Consider the following 10,693-nt stretch of genomic DNA (forward strand, 5'->3'; position numbering starts at 1 on the left):
TACGCTGTCGAGTCATCTCCAACTCATCATGACACAATGGACATATCTCTCCTACAACACATCATCCCCTTCTGCAATTGTTCTGGTAATGGATCCATAGAGTTTCCTTGGCAAAAATCCACAAGTGATTTACCATTGCTTCCTTCTGAGCAGTAAACTTGAGTCTCCACCCTCTACTCTCCCGTGCTGAATCTGCCCAACATAGGTGAGTTTTGACTTGTGGCAGATTGTTTTCCACTCGCTAGCCACTGCCCAAGCTAGGAATGGAACTGGTAGGCCTCTGCTTGACTCTCCCTCCCCTAGTTGAGACTGGTTGAGGACTAGAAACTCTCCAGGTGCGACCCTGAGAGGGGCATTTCCAGATGAGATAACTGAGGCACATGCCAGGAAACAGAAAAGTACTAGGTGATGGACACAAATTGGACCTCGTCGTTCCTAGCCTGAGAATTTTCCAGAATCCCTTTGGACTGGTCCAGCCTTGCCCAGGTAAAGAACACGGTCATCCAATGTGTTGATGACACGTAATTAAAAAAGACTGCTAGCCCAAGGAGACAGGAATGGGATGCAAAATCCTGCGTTTGTCCAGAACAGTGGAGTCATCCGCCTGCTTGGAGACCGAGAGCTGGGCTTGGTGGGCTTTCAAGGGGATTCCAGGTAGAGCAGCATCTAAGTGTCTGCAAAACTGTGGAGGAAATAAGAAAATCAGTTATCTTCACTTTAAATGGTGCTGTTGCCTTCACGGCCTCCTGCCTGAACTGCAGAAAGGTTGGGTTTAGGTGAAATGACGTTGCCATCTTTATCCCTGTCTCTGTTCAAGAGTCATCATTAGTGGCAGAATTAACTGTATTGAACTCTCCCAAGTGTTCATTGTAGTCACAGTCTTCTAGACTGTGAGCCCACTGTTGGGTAGGGACCGTCTCTATATGTTGCCAACTTGTACTTCCTAAGTGCTTTGTACAGTGCTCTGCACACAGTAAGTGTTCAATAAATACGATTGAATGAATGAATGAATTATAGTCGAGTACGCATACAACACACAAAAACACACTGCTTAATCCCGGCTCTGCCACTTATTGGCTGTGTGACTTTGGGCAAGTCACTTAACTTCTCTGTGCCTCAGTTACCTCATCTGTAAAATGGGGATTAATACTGTGAGCCCCAAGTGGGACAACCTGATTACCTTATCCCAGCACTTAGAACAGTGCTTTGCACATAGTAAGCACTTAAAAATTGCATTATTGTTATTATTATTAATACAGTGAACTGTTGGATACACTATGTTAGGAAATATTTGGAGAGTGTTAACAGCCATTGGAAAACATTTAGTACATATTTACTATTCTTTTTATTTTGTTAATGTGCATATAGCTTTAATTCTATTTGTTCTGACGATTTTGACACCTGTCTACATGTTTGGTTTTGTTGTCTGTCTCCCCCTTCTAGACTGTGAGCCCGTTGTTGGGCAGGGACCGTCTCTATATGTTGCCGACTTGTACTTACCAAGCGCTTAGTACAGTGCTCTGCACACAGTAAGCGCTCAATAAATACGATTGATTGAATGAATGAATGAACTGACAAAGGTTTCAAACAAACTTGTTTGGAAGACTGGCAAAGAACAGCTAACTGGCATTATTTTTGAAAAAGAAGAAAACTTTCTCAATTTAGAACTGTTTTCCTACTGTCTTTAGAGGATTCATTTTATTTAATCAAATTGAAGGAAACCTATGGCTGTTGATAAATTTTTGAGCATCTCCTGGCTTTAAGCAGACTCTTGTGAGCCCAGCGTAGCAGGCTGGCTGTATTATGTTGCCATTCTCTGAGCAGTTTCTCACACGGAAAGAAATGTCTTTCTCTATTAGCGGTTTCCCTTGCTAAATCAACTTTAATAAATGTGTTAGTGTCACTGGACTGTAACCAAGCCGCGTTCTCAAGACCACCCCAGCCTGCAGGAATTGCTGGCGTTAGAGCATGCCTGAGCCGATGTTATGGTCTTCCTTCCCTTTTTGTTGTCGTCGGATTGATGAAACTTTGTTTGTTAGGACGTTGAAGGCCCTCATGTGAAAAAGCTGTGTAGAGCACAATGTGGTCCACAGAGTCCTTTTCATGAGGAAAAAAAGAAGATCCTGGCCGAAGAAGAAAAAGCCTCCAAATGAATTTCAATAAGCTACCCTCTTTGATTGTTCTTGCTGCCCAGAGAGCAACAGATTACATTCCCGGTTGAATCTTATGATGCTCACATGAACCTTTCAGGAGTTAGGCCAGTTTCAAAAGCAATATTTGCTAAGCAGTTAATATGTGCCAAGCACCAAGGTAGGGACAATAGCGACAGATAAGATTGAGTCACCGTCCCACCTGGGGCTCAGTCTAAGTGGGAAGGAGAGTAGGTCTAGAGCAGGCATTTTTTAAAAAGAGGAAACTGAGGTACAGAGAAGTTCAGTGATTTGCCTAAGATCACCCAGGAAGCACGTAGCAGAGCCGGGTTTGGAATGCAGGTCTCCTGACAACGAGTTCGATGCTCTTTAACCTAGGCCTTGATGTTTTTCTCCTAGGTCATGTTGCTTCTTAGGCAAAAATATGTGGATATATGTCTGTGCCTGTACTGCACATGTATAGATCTTTTAAAACCCATTATAGTTCCTTCCAGTGAATGTCAAATTGTCCTCACTAGTCCACATGGAAATATTTGATTCCTTTCTCCCGCAATCTTCCACAGTCCTTTGCCTTATCATGTTGGATGTATTAAGTGACAGTTCTGTGCTCATTTATCACATCTGGAAACACAAGAACAATGTTGGGCCATTTCTCTCCACACAATATCAAACCAATAAAAGCTTCTCCTTATCTTCCGAGGTTGAATTTCTGCTAAAATATTTACTTCAATTATTCAATTGAATTCAGAAAATGGAAGGAGGAGATAGGACAGTGTAAAAGCCCTGTTGAAGCAGCACATCTTGCTTAACATTTTCTGGTCATTAACTTTTATTGTAGCAGTATCTTTTCCGACAAACAACTTCAAAGCCTCGGAAAAACTGAGTTGATGGCTTTGTTTCCGGAATTTCCTTTTCAGTAAATAGAGCATAGAGTCCAGTAAATAAGCAAGAATTGTAAAATCAACAACGCCCAGTTCCCCCTAACCTGATTTACTTAACTTGTAGAGGAAAAGGAAATCAATTAAATCCACTCCGTGTATCCTCACAGCGTAACAGGGGGTAATGAAGAACTGTACTGATTCTTGTAGAACTAGGCCATACACACACAATTTCATGGGAGAATCACAGTCTACTGGGGGCAGGGGAGGCAGTGTCGTTTAGTGGAAAGAGCTCTGGAATAAAGAGCCGGGAAACGTGGGTTTAGACCCAACACTTGCTTGACCTGAGGAAAATAATTTAACATCTCAATGCCTCAGTTTCCTTACCCGAAGATAGGAATTTAATACATGCCTTCCCACCTTCTTGGAGAAAAGGAAGTATCTTGTATTTATTCCAGTTCTTGGCACAAAATAATAACAGCAATAACTGTGGTATTTTTTAAGCACTTACTTTGCCCCAAGCACTGTCCTAAGCACTGGGGTAGATGTAAATTAATCGGGCTGGACACAATCCGTGTCCCACATGGGGCTCACAGCCTTAGTCACCATTTTACAGATGAGGTAACTGAGGCATAGAGAAGTAAAGTGACTTGACCAAGATCACACAGCAGACAAGTGGCAGAGTCAGGATTAGAACTCAGTTCTTTTGGTTAAAAGTAGTGTTTTCCTAGTAAGTGCTCAATAAGTAGGTAATCATTATTGCTACTATTACCATTATTATTATTATCCTTTTTATTATCACTCCTTCAATATGAATCTTGAAGAAGGATTAGTTAGGATTGCCAGGTCTTATTCTGGCAAATATCTGGGAAGCAAATATGGCAGGACCTACCCAACTGAAATGATCCCATCCATGAGGAGAATTTATTGTACACATACTGTTCACAGAGCACAGTACTAAATAATAATAATAATAAGGGCATTTATTAAGTGCTTACAATGTGCAAAGCACTGTTCAAAGCACTGGGAAGGTTCCAAGGTGATAAGGTTGTCCCACGGGGGGCTCACAATCTTAATCCCCATTTTCCAGATGAGGGAACTGAGGCACAGAGAAGTGAAGTGACTTGCCCAAAGTCACACAGCTGATAACTGGCAGAGCCGGGATTTGAACCCATGCCCTCTGACTCCAAACACATGTCTGGTCCTTGTCCTCAAACAGCACACAATCTACTGGAACCAATTAACTTAGTCCAGGATTCAGCTTCTGGATTTTGCAATCAGAGCCATTTGGAAGTGCAATCTGAATTCTGATAGTCCCCAGAAGTAAGCAAATGAAATTGCACGTTGTCTAGGGAAAGCTCTCTTCCCTATTGTTCCGGGAGGCTCCTATTTTTAGTCCCTAGAGTCACTGTTTGTCTCCCAGATATTCATAAAGTTATGTTTCACGTCAGGAGATGAGGACCTTTACTTGAATAAATGAAGAAAAAATGGTGTTTGGCTTACCGCCACTCCAATTTTCTGCAGAGCTACTGATTGCATATCCTCAGAGTTGACATAAGCAATTTCAGTAGACACTGCCTAAATGTGAATGCTTCGAGGTCGAGATCAGAGTCAGGGCAGGTACGGAATTACGTTCGGCAATGCTATGAAATAGAAGTTTACGATTTTGCTGATGCCCCGTGATTTTTTGAACGCTTTGGTGGTTGGTGCTACAGAAATCGAACACTTTTTGAGATTCAGAAGACATGTCGTAGGAAAGAAGGGGCTATTTGTCCAGATTAGAGACAATGCTCATGCGAGTGAAGTTGTATCCGTGAATTTGCCCATGGAAAGGCAGCCTGGCCCCTGACCTTTTTGGGTGTGCGTTATTCGGACGCCAATGGTGGAGAGGGAGAAAAGTATGTACAACCAAATAAATATGGTTGTACATATTTCTTACTCTATTTATTTATTTATTTATTTTACTTGTACATATCTATCCTATTTATTTTATTTTGTTAGTATGTTTGGTTTTGTTCTCTGTCTCCCCCTTTTAGACTGTGAGCCCACTGTTGGGTAGGGACTGTCTCTATATGTTGCCAATTTGTACTTCCCAAGCGCTTAGTACACTGCTCTGCACATAGTAAGCGCTCAATAAATACGATTGATGATGATGATGATGATGATGTCCCACCAGCAGGACGTGTGCTGGAGTTGTTTATGCAAGTGTGGTAGCAGAGAGAGAAGTCCTACATCCAGTGATAATTATTGCGCACTTACTACATGCTGAGCACTGTAGCTCAGTGGAAAGAGCACAGGCTTGGGAGTCAGAGTTCACGGGTTCAAATCCCAGCTCCTATGCTTGTCAGCTGTGTGACTTTGGGCAAGTCACTTCACTTCTCTATGCCTCAGTTACCACCTCTGTAAAATGGGGATTAAGACCGTGAGCCCCACGTGGGACAACCTGATCAACTTGTATTCTAAGCTCCCCAGTGCTTAGAATAGTGCTGTGCACATAGTAAGTGCTTAACAAATACCATCATTATTATTATTATTATTGCTGGACACTTGGGAGAGTACAACAGAATTAGCAGACATGCTCCCTGCTCGTAACAACCTTACATTCTACAGGGGGAGACGGATATTAATTGAATAAACGATTAAATTATATAATTTAAAGATAAGTATATAAGTTCTCTGGGGTTGCGACAAATATCAAACTTTCAGAAGTCACAGGTCACTAGCGTACCAGAGTATAGTCCCTGTAAACTGTAAGCTCTTTGTGGGCAGGGAACGTTTCGGCTCTTATATTGTACTTTCCCAAGTGCTTAGTACAGTGCTTTTAGACTGTGAGCCCACTGTTGGGTAGGGACTGTCTCTATATGTTGCCATCTTGTACTTCCAAAGCGCTTAGTACAGTGCTCTGCACACAGTAGCGCTCAATAAATACGATTGATTGATTGATTGACTCACAAACAGTAAAGCACTCAATAAATACAATGAATCCACTCATTTATTCAATTGTATTTATTGAGCGCTTTACTGAATGAATGAATAAATGAGTGTCTATCACCTTTGTTAAATTGTATTCTTCCAGGTGTTTAGCATGGTGCTGTGCTCCCAATAACTACTTAATAAATATGATTTATTGATTGAGTAGAATCATCCTCCAGTGGAGTGACTAGCCAAACAGTTTAATGATTGTGGCATTTGTGAAGAACTTTTTTTAGATGGTATTCGTTAAGCACTTACTGTGTGCCAGGGACTGTTGTAAGTGCTGGGGTAGATAGAGGTTAATTATCAATCTATCAATCATATTTATTGAGCGCTTACTGTGTGCAGAGCACTGTACGAAGCGCTTGGGAAGTACAAATTGGCAACATGTAGAGACAGTCCCTACCCAACAGTGGGCTCACAGTCTAAAAGTGGGAGACAAAACCAAACATGCTAACAAAATAAAATAAATAGAATAGATATGTACAAGTAAAATAAATAAATAAATAAATAAATAGAGTAATAAATATGTACAAACATATATACATATATATATATTATATATATATATATAATTAGTTTGGACAGTCCCTGCCCGATATGGGGCTCACAGGCATCATGACCTGTGAGCCCCTTCCTCCCCTGACCCAAACCCAGGGACAGGGTCTGTGTCGAATTCCCCCCTGTTTACTCTTTCCCAGCGCTTAGTACAGTGCTCTGCACAAAGTAAGCACTTGATAAGTGTTATTACTACTTACATGTGAGGCACTGTACTAATGGAGGGGTTCATCGGGTCAGACATAGTACCGGTCCCACAGGGAGCTCACAGTCTAAGGTGGAGGGAGAGCAGGTATGTAATCCCGACTTGACAGATGTGGAAACTGTCAATCAAAGGTATTTATTGAGAGGGTTCTGTAGGCAGATTAATCAATCAATCATATTTATTGAGTGCTCACTGTGTGCAGAGCACTGTCGTAAGTGGAGAAGCGGCGTGGCTCAGTGGAAAGAGCCTGGGCTTTGGAGTCAGAGATCCTGGGTTCAAATCCCGGCTCTGCCACTTGTCAGCTGTGTGACTTTGTGCAAGTCACCTCACTTCTCTGGGCCTCAGTTCCCTCATCTGTAAAATGGGGATGAAGACTGTGAGCCCCCCGTGGGACAACCTCATCACCTTGTAACCTTCCCAGCGCTTAGAACAGTGCTTTGCACATGGTAAGCGCTTAATAAATAAATGCTATCATTATTTTAAATGCTGGGGAGAGTAGGGTACAACTCATGGGTTTGAATCCCAGCTGTACCAATTGTCAGCTGTGTGACTTTGGACAAGTCACTTAACTTCTCTGGGCCTCAGTCACCTTATCTGTAAAATGGGTATTAAGACTGGGAGCCCGCTCTGGGACAACCTGATCACTTTTTAACCTCCCCAGCGCTTAGAACAGTGCTTTGCACATAGTAAGCGCTCAATAAATGCCATTATTGTTATTAACTTCTCTGTGCCTCAGTTCCCTTATCTGTAAAATGGGGATGAAGACTGTGAGCCCCACGTGGGACAACCTGATCACCTTGTAACCTCCCCAGTGCTTAGAACAGTGCATTGCACATAGTAAGCACTTAATAAATGCCATTATTATTTATTATTATTGCTCACCGATGTGGGCAAAAATGAGAGGATCTGCCCCCCCCCTTCCCCTCCTCCCCCTCCTGATCCCCCCGGCCTTCCCTCCTTCCCCTCCCCACAGCACCTGTATATAATAATAATAATAATAATAATAATGGCATTTATTAAGCACTTACTATGTGCAAAGCACTGTTCTAAGCACTGGGGAGGTTACAAGGTGATCAGGTTGTCCCACTGGGCGCTCGCAGTTTTAATCCCCATTTTACAGATGAGGGAACTGAAGCACGAAGAAGTGAAGTGACTTGCCCAAAGTCACACAGCTGACAGTTGGCGGAGCTGGGATTTGAACCCATGACCTCTGACTCCAAAGCCCAGGCTCTTTCCACTGAGCCACGCTGCTTCTCCTTAAGTATATACGTATATATGTTTGTATGGATTTATTACTCTATTTTATCTGTACATATTCTATTTATTTTATTTTTTTAATATGTTTTGTTTTGTTCTCTGTCTCCCCCTTCTAGACTGTGAGCCCACTGTTGGGTAGGGACCGTCTCTATCTGTTTCCAACTTGTACTTCCCAAACGCTTAGTACAGTACTCTGCACACAGTAAGCGCTCAATAAATGTGATTGAATGAATGAGTGAATGAATGTGAGAGGCATGGGAAGCAGCATGGCGTAGTGGCAAGAGCCTCGTCTTGGGAGTCTAATCCCAGCTCTGCCATTGGTCAGCTGTGTGACTTCGGGCAAGTCACTTCACCTCTCTGGGCCTCAGTTCCCTCATCTGTAAAATGAGGATTAAGACCGTGAGCCCCACGTGGGACAACCTGATTACCTTGTATCCCCCCGCAGCGCTTAGAACAGTGCTTCGCGCATGGTAAGCACTTAGGAGGCCTTCCCAGACTAAGCCCCCTCCTTCCTCTCCCCCTCGTCCCCCTCTCCATCTTGCCTCCTTCCCTTCCCCACAGCACCTGTATATATGCATATATGATTGTACATATTTATTACTCCATTTATTTATTTTACTTGTACATATCTATTCTATTGATTTTACTTTGTTAATATGTTTGGTTTTGTTCTCTGTCTCCCCCTTCTAGACTGTGAGCCCACTGTTGGGGAGGAACCGTCTCTATCTGTTGCCGACTTGTACTTCCCAAGCGCTTAGTGCAGTGCTCTGCACACAGCAAGTGCTCAATAAATACGATTGATTGATTGATTAACAAATACCATCATTATTATGGGAAGCTGTGAGTCCCCAGGACCGAGAGGGCCAAGCGGAGAGTGGGCAAACGGCATTCCCAGCTGTACACATGGACAGGGAAACCGTTCTGGGAATAGTCAGGTGGCAGAGTGGAAATCCCAGAAAGATGGTCGCTTAACGCCATCTCCTGGTCCGGCCTTTCTTTTTAATGCAGAAAGAAGGCAAATCTCCCCCCCAGAGTCCGATTCGGAGACCAAAGATCCAGAATTCTTCCCTTGGAGAAAGCTGTGTCTTTTTTGCCTCTTACATAGAGTCACTGGCCGCTGTTTATCACTTGCTGCCCTATAACAATCAATCATATCTATCGAGTACTTACTGTGTGCAGAGCACTGAACTAAGCTCTTGCATCATCATCATCAATCGTATTTATTGAGCGCTTACTATGTGCAGAGCACTGTACTAAGCGCTTGGGAAGTACAAATTGGCAACATATAGAGACAGTTCCTACCCAACAGTGGGCTCACATCCCCCCCCCTCAGCGCTTAGAACAAGTGCTTTGCACATAGCAGTTACTAAATGCCATCATTAATATCCACATTGTTGTTGAAATCTCCTAGGGTCACTGGAGGAGAGGAGAAGGAGGGACAGAAGCTCAGAGAGGCATCAAGTCACTCAGAAAATCAAAGCTGGAGTCATATATGTATATATGTTTGTACATATTTATTACTCTATTTTATTTGTACATATCTATTCTATTTATTTTATTTTGTTAGTATGTTTGGTTTTGTTCGCTGTCTCCCCCTTTTAGACTGTGAGCCCACTGTTGGGTAGGGACTGTCTCTATATGTTGCCAATTTGTACTTCCCAAGCGCTTAGTACAGTGCTGTGCACATAGTAAGCGCTCAATAAATACGATTGATGATGATGATGGGAAGACAGCACTTAGAACAGTGCTTTGCACATAGTAAGCACTTAGTAAATGCCATTATTATCATTATTATGGGAATGATAGATGATGGCCCCTCATAGTTGTAGTGGCTGGAAAATACAGGTGACGTGGGCTTCTCATTGTGGGCAGTGAAGGTGTCTGTTTATTGTTGTACTCAGCCAAGTGCTTAGTACAGTGCTCTGCACACAATAAGCGCTCAATAAATTCAATTGAATTGCATGAAAAGACAATGAGGTGTGTAGCACTGGGGGACAGAGAGTAAGCTGATGCCCTTTCCCATTGAGTCTGGGGGAGTTGGAGAAGGTGAAGGCAGGCGCAGGCAGAAAGTACCTTTGGCTCCTAGGGGAAAAACCTACTTTATAAGGAAAAGAGAAAGAACTCCTTTCTTTTCCCTGCAACTATGATGAGAAGCACTGTGTCACTCAGACTGGGAATCATTTGTGTTTGTTTTCCTGTTTCTGTCTTTTCCTGTTCTAGCTTCCCTTCAAGTTTTCCTTTCCGGATGCTCTCACTTAGCTAAATGGGTGGCCATTGGCTTTTAGCTTTCTGGCTGTCTTTCCTCCCCAAGTGTCATTTTAGAGTGTCAGAGAAGCAGCGTGACTCAGTGGAAAGATCATGGGCTTTGGAGTCAGGGGTCATGGGTTCAAATCCCTGCTCCGCCAATTATCAGCTGTGTGACTTGGGGCAAGTCACTTAACTTCTCTGTGCCTCAGTTACCTCATCTGGAAAATGGGGATTAACACTGTGAGCCCCCCGTGAGACAACCTGATCACCTTGTAACCTCCCCAGCTCTTAGAACAGTGCTATGCACATAGTAAGCACTTAATAAATGCCATTATTATTATTATTATTATTATTATTATTATTATATTCCACTCACCACCCAGACTGTAAGCCTCTGTTTATTGTTATATTGTAGAATATATTGT

The 10,693-nt window shown here is 42.8% G+C and overlaps 1 non-coding gene across 1 annotated transcript; it reads right to left on the reverse strand.

Annotated features, from left to right (window-relative positions):
- Positions 1-215: 215 nt before the first annotated feature.
- On the reverse strand, positions 216-353 carry LOC119930193. The gene has a single exon (XR_005451681.1). It is a non-coding gene; the product is annotated as a small nucleolar RNA SNORA7 (small nucleolar RNA).
- Between the last annotated feature and the right edge of the window lie 10,340 nt (positions 354-10,693).

This window comes from Tachyglossus aculeatus, chromosome 6 (genome assembly GCF_015852505.1).
Source record: "Tachyglossus aculeatus isolate mTacAcu1 chromosome 6, mTacAcu1.pri, whole genome shotgun sequence".
Classification (NCBI taxonomy): domain Eukaryota; kingdom Metazoa; phylum Chordata; class Mammalia; order Monotremata; family Tachyglossidae; genus Tachyglossus; species Tachyglossus aculeatus.